At 50.4% G+C, this 6443-nt stretch overlaps 1 non-coding gene across 1 annotated transcript; it reads right to left on the bottom strand.

Annotated features, from left to right (window-relative positions):
- Positions 1-4951: 4951 nt before the first annotated feature.
- Positions 4952-5070, bottom strand: LOC129715450 (5S ribosomal RNA). Its single transcript, XR_008726499.1, has one exon. It is a non-coding gene; the product is annotated as a 5S ribosomal RNA (ribosomal RNA).
- Between the last annotated feature and the right edge of the window lie 1373 nt (positions 5071-6443).

Here is a 6443-nt window from a genome sequence, read left to right as displayed (position 1 = left end):
CAGCAGCCGCAGGCTGCCTGGGTCATTAGGCGCTGTCTGGGCGTTGTTTGATGGCCGCCAATCTCTCCCACATGACCCGTCCGGAGCAAACGACCGAGGCTGAGAGGCTGCGGCTGGCTGCTGCCGCTCCCGCACCAGCTGCTGCAGGGGCGAGTATATCAGTACCCTGTTCCCAGCATCACCACCACCGCCGCACACCCCGCCCCGGGAGCGGGGAGAGAGCGGACCCGCCCATCACCCCGCCGGCCACTGCTCAAGGCTTAGCCTCCCGATCGAGCGGGCCTACCTGGGGCGGCTGCCCAAAAACGTCCTTCTGCTCCTCGCTGTTTCCGAAGATCCCCGGCTGCTGGCTGCCGGTCTAGCCGGGCTGTGATCGGCCCAGCAGCGGGGTGGAGCTTCGGCCGGTTGTGAGTCGGCCGTCCCGCGACCGATTCCCCAGCAGCATCCAGTCTTTGCCGAGGTCAAACGGGCCCATCAGCGACTGCACTTCCTGAGGAAACTCAAACAGGCCTCACTCCCCACCAACAACCTCAGGACTTTCTACAGGGGTACGGTGGAGTCTGTACTCACGTACTGCATAAACACGTGGTACTCCACCTGCAACTGCTCAGACAGGAAGGCTCTGCAGAGGGTAGTGAGGGGAGCAGAGAGGATCATTGGCGTCTCCCTACCCTCGGTACAAGAACTGTTCCAGAGCCGCTGTCTGAAAAAAGCTCTGAGAATAGCTAAGGACAAACTGCACCCCTTCCACATACACCTGGATCTCCTGCCATCAGGCAAGAGATACCGTAGCATCAAAGCCCGGACGGACTACAAGACAGCTAAACAGTCTGAAGAAGGGTTTTGGCCCGAAACGTTGCCTATTTCCTTCGCTCCATAGATGCTGCTGCACCCGCTGAGTTTCTCCAGCTTTTTTTTGTGTACCTTCGATTCTCCAGCATCTGCAGTTCCTTCTTAAACACTGCTAAACAGCTTTCTGCCACAGGCTGTGAGGCTGCTAAACAGTCACTCTACTCACAGTCACCTGATTCTGAGGCTTGGCACGGCCACTTTAATAACTCTGGCACTGGCCACTCAAATCGGCTGCCCCGGACATTTTTATGATTGGTTTTACTGTATTTTAACGTTGTTGTTTTACCTGCTTTTAACTATTTATACTGTTCCATCAGGGACTGGATTGTTTTTAGTGTTATTATGTGTGAAATGTTTTAAATTTCATGTGCGATGCTCCGGTATTCCCTGGGAAACGTCTTTTCATTTTGCACTGTACAACTGTTGCTTGCAAGATGACAATAAAGGTTGATTGATTGATGGATTGATTGAAGCGTTCTCCGAAGAGAGCGGCGACGGTGGGTGTGATCCTACCGGCAGCGGTGAGGCGAGGCCCATCGATAACGTCCGCCCTGCACGCATCTGGGAATCATCGCGGTTGGTCGCCAGTAACGGTCACCTCGGTCGGCAGCCAAAATGGCCGCCGCAGTCGACTGCCAAAATCAGGGCTGCCAACTCTCACGCTTTTAGCGTGAGAATCACGCCCTCAAGCAAACTCTCACGCACTCACGCTGATCAGAAATTTCTCACGCTCTGTGGTGAGAAATTCTGTGATCAACGAAAATTTCAAAACTCGGATAAACTGCATGGTTGGAGAGCCGGGGCTGAGGGAGGGATGGAAGCAGGACCAGATGCGGGGAGCCGAGGCTGGCGAGTGTTTGCGGGGCTGGCGAGTCGCTCGCTGCAGCTCCGGCCATGGAGCGGTGCAAGAGTCCCGGGCCGTCGGAGGCGTTGCACCGCTGCCGCAAGAGTCTCTGTGTCGAAGGGACAGACTCTCAAAGGGAGGTGGAGAGAGAGAGAGGGAAGGAGACGGAGACAGGGAAACAGTGGGGAGAGAGAGAGGGGGAGTGAATGGAGAGAGAGAAGTGTGGCAACCCCTGACTTTAAAGAACTAGATGATACATCAAAACTAAGAATAATCCTCGGCGAAGGAAATACGGCACATCTTGGTGCACAATACGTAACAGCATCCTGAGAGACGGTGAATGACCAACATGCACATATGTACGCACACACTAATTGACATTAACTAACACTAAGAAATTAATATTGAATTGCTAAACTTGCTATTGTGTTGTACTGCTTACAGCTGCAAGAACATGTAGCAATCAATAAAGGGCTATCGGCCTATTGCAAGTTTATGTACAGGGACATATCTATCCATGCACTGTATACTTGTGTTTATACTTATGCATTTTAAACATGTATGTCATGTTCTATACTTTGGCAATATAACAATGTTTTTTTTATCATGCCAATAAAGTTTTTAAATTGAAATTGAAAACTTGAGAAGAGGGAGGAGGGGGGTGGGGGGAGGGTGAGAGGGGAAAGAGAGGGAGGGGTGAGAGGGAAGAAAGGGAAGAGAGAGGGTAGGAGAGAGGGGGAAGAGAGGGGTGGCAAAAGAGAGAAGAGGGAGAGGGGGAACGAGAGAGAGTTGGGGGGGGCAAAGAGAAAGAGGAGATAGAGACAGAGGAGAAAGAGAGAGGGGGGAGAGAAAGTCAGGGGGAGAGTGGGTGGGAGGTAGAAATGGGGGAGAGAGAGGAGAGACAGAGAGAGGGGGATATAGAGAGGGGGGAGAAAGAGAGAGAATGGGGGAGAGAGTTAGAGGAAAGAGGGGCGAGAGTTAGGGGAGGGAGAGGGGGGAGAGAGAGTCTCTGTGCCGAATTTGCCCAGGTGACTGGCATGGATCAGGCTGCGGCTCGGTGCATCCTGGAGGACAACCAGTGGCTGCTGGAAGTAAGTACCAAGCACTGGGTAGATACGGTGGAAGATAGTGGCCTTCAAATGGGGGGGTTGGAGAAAGCATCCTGCTTGCCTGCTAGATTTTCACTTACTGTAACTGCAGGAAAAATGTTCCCGATGTTGGGGGCGTTCAGAACCAGGGGTCACAGTTTAAGAATAAAGGGGGGGGGCAGTTAGGACTGAGATGAGAACAAACTTTCTTCACATAGAGAGTTGTGAATCTGTGGAATTCTCTGCCACAGAAGGCAGTGCCAATTCACTGGATGTTTTCAAGAGTTAGATTTAGTTCTTGGGGCTAACGACATCAAGGAATATGGGGAAAAAACAGGAAAGAGGTACTGATTTTAGATGAATAGCCATGATCATATTGAATGGCTGTGCTGGCTCGAAGGGCCGATGGCCTATTCCTGCACCTATTTTCTATGTTTCTATGCCTGAGTATATGGCAATGTATCCATGTATCAGTCTAACTTTTTCTTTAAATGTTGGGATGGTCCCTGCCTCAACTACCTCCTCTGGCAGCTTGTTCCATACACCCATCACCCTTTGTGTGGATAAAGTTACCCCTTAAAAAGTTACCTCTTAAAAATACTTCATACAAAAAACATTGAAATCATACTTCTACAGTGCACTAAAACATGATTTTAATACATCAAATTTCAAAAAGTTCCTACCCTGGGAGGGGGGACACCCTTTCTTCCACACCCTCTCCCCACTTGGTTGCTCCACTCCCTCACCAGGTACCCCTCAAGGCCAGTGATCAGTGATCGCACAGCCTTCCCCCTTTCAAAAACACTCCATTCCAATTTAAAGCATATATATTGCATTCAAGTGTAAGTTAAAAGACTCGCTACAGTATGCACCATATTACACAATTTCAAACTGAAAAATGCAAACGCATCGTACCAATGGGAGGGGGAGCACGTTAGTGAGTGAGCATGTTCTATCCTTTTCGCCTGCGCATTTACGAGTTTTGGCTGCCGCGTTTCATTCGCCTGCTCCTTTTCCTTCGTGGAGGGAAGGGGGGTCGTCCTGTGGTGTCAGCTGATGGTCAGACCTCGTACGGTCGAACCCTCGTCAGTGGTTAAGAGGGCTGTCAAGTGACGTCATGGGTTAAGGGAAATGTCCTGCTACATAAGCAGATCTCACCTTGAAATCAGGAGTCAACAGGTAGCTGAGCTCGAGGCAACACCCTTGCTCAGCAGCAGCAGCAGCAGCAATGACAGTATTTTAGAGGACCAAGCCTGCATGTACACCAACCATGTAATGTCTGAATAAAGCAACTGTTTGTTCACCACGTTTGGTACCGCTACAGAATAACAGATGCTGCAATCATCGGCATAACACAGCGTGTTGGAGTAACTCAGCGGGTCAGGTCAGGCTGCACACACTAGAGAACATGGATAGGTGACAATAGGTGCAGGAGTAGGCCATTCAGCCCTTCGATCCTGCACCGCCATTCAATATGATCATGGCTGATCATCCCCAGAGAATTCCACACACTCCCAACTCTCAGTGTGAAAAAGTGTTTCCACGTCTCCGTTCTAAATGGCTTACCCCTTATTCTTAATCTGTGGCCCCTGGTTATGGACTCCCCCAACATCGGGAACATGTTTCCTGCCTCCAGCGTGTCCAAACCCTTAATAATCTTTCGGCTCGGGACCCTTCTATACATGCATGCATCACGTGTGTGTGTGTGTGCGTGTGCGCGTGTGTGTGTGTGCAGGGGTGTGCGTGTGTGCGTGTGCACGTGTGCGTGTGTGCGTGCAGGTGTGTTAGTGTGGCGGTAGTGTGTAGGTGAGTGTGTGTGTGTGTGTGCAGGTGTGTTAGTGTGGTGGTTGTGTGTGTGTGTGTGTGCGTGTTTGTGCGTGTGCAGGTGTGTTAGTGTGGCGGTAGTGTGTGTGTGTGCGTGTGCGTCCGTGCTTGCGCGTGTGTGCGCGCGTGTGTGTGCGCGCGCGCGTGTGTAAGTGTGTGTGCGTGTGCGCATGTGTGCTTGCGTGTGTGTGTGTGCGTGCGCGTGCATGTGTGTGTGTGTGTGTGTTTGATTGTGCTGTTGAAATGAAAAGGAAAAGATGGAGGAGGAGAGTTAAAGAGATAGAGAACGAGAAAGAGAGAGAGAGAGAGTGTGTGTCCCCCGGTGGTGGGAGAGGGAAAAAAAAGCCTACGGCACCTGGTATTCCCAGGCGGTCTCCCATCCAAGTACTAACCAGGCCTGAGCCTGCTTAGCTTCCGAGATCAGACGGGATCGGGCGTGTTCAGGCTAGTATGGCCGTAGGCAGAGAGTAGTCCACACTAAACGTGTATTTAACACACGCACTCTCCTTCTCACTGTTGATTGGTCCCAGTCCCCGGGAGCCGATCCGGAGCCAGCGCCCACCCCTTCCACGCCGGCTGCAAGCCCATGTAAATCGTCCCTGGTGTGTGCAGGATCTTGTTAGTGTGCGGGGATCGCTGGTCGGTCCCAACTCTGTGGGGCCGAAGGGCCTGCTTCCGCCCACGCTCTATCTCAAAACTAAACTCCACTAACTAGTAGGCAAAGAAGGAATCCTTTTTCCCTTAACATATCTAAAGAAGCTTTTACTGTCCTTCTTTACATTCCTGGCCAGCTTCCCTTCGTACTTCATCTTTTCAGCCCGTATTGCTGAATTCAGCCCGTTTCCTTCTGTTGTCCTATGAAAGTTTCCCAATGCTCTGGCTACCGGCTACTCTTTGCTGTGTTATCCATTTGGTAGCGGCACCTGCTGGCGCACGCAGGTATTGAACCCGGCGGTCGGAAACCGCGGTCACGTGACTCGGGAGGGGCTGCTGTTTTCGCGTGGTTTCGCTTTGGCACGGCAGTTGAGTGCTGACCACCGTTGTGGCCAGACATGTTGGTAAGAACCTGCGAACTAAGAAGTTATTTGTGAAATAAATAAGTTGATAAAACTTTTTTGTCGTTCTTGCGACGTTAGTTTATTCTACAAAATCTTTTCTTTTAGTTTTATTCTATCCATAACTTCTCTTGTCGGCCCCAGTTGCCTCCTACTCCCCTTAGAATCTTTCTGTTTGGAATGAAATGATCCTGCGTCTTCTGGATTATGCCCAGAAATTCCTGCCATTGCTGTTCCACCGTCATTTCTGCTGGGATCCCTTTCCAGTCTATACCCCCTAATCCCCTTAGCCACAAGGGCCACATCTAACTCCCTTCATAATCCCCTTTGTTCAACTGCATCACTGCCACTTCCGATTTAACCTTCTCCTTCTCAAATTGCAGATTAAAACTAATCATATTAAGATCACTACCTCCAAGTGGTTCCTTTACCTCGAGTTCTCTTATCATATCTGGTTCATTGGACAACACTAAATCCAGAATTGCCTTTTCTCTGGTCGGCTCCATTACAAGCTGCTCTAAGAATCCATCTCGGAGGCATTCTACAAACTCTCTTTCTTGGGGTCCTGAACCAACCTGATTTTCCCAGTTTACCGGCATATTGAAATTCCCCATCACCACAGTGGCATTACCTTTGTTACATGCCAGTTTTAACTCCGGATACTATTTGGGGGTCTGTAAATAACACCAATTAGTGTCTTCTGGCCTTTACAATTCCTCAACTCAATCCACAGTGACTCTACCTCGTCAGTCCCTATGTCTTCCCTCGCAAGGGACTTAA

The sequence above is a fragment of the Leucoraja erinacea genome, unplaced genomic scaffold (genome assembly GCF_028641065.1).
Source record: "Leucoraja erinacea ecotype New England unplaced genomic scaffold, Leri_hhj_1 Leri_117S, whole genome shotgun sequence".
Taxonomy (NCBI): domain Eukaryota; kingdom Metazoa; phylum Chordata; class Chondrichthyes; order Rajiformes; family Rajidae; genus Leucoraja; species Leucoraja erinaceus.
Note: the sequence above shows the minus strand (reverse complement) of the source record. Positions and strands in the feature narration are given on the sequence as shown.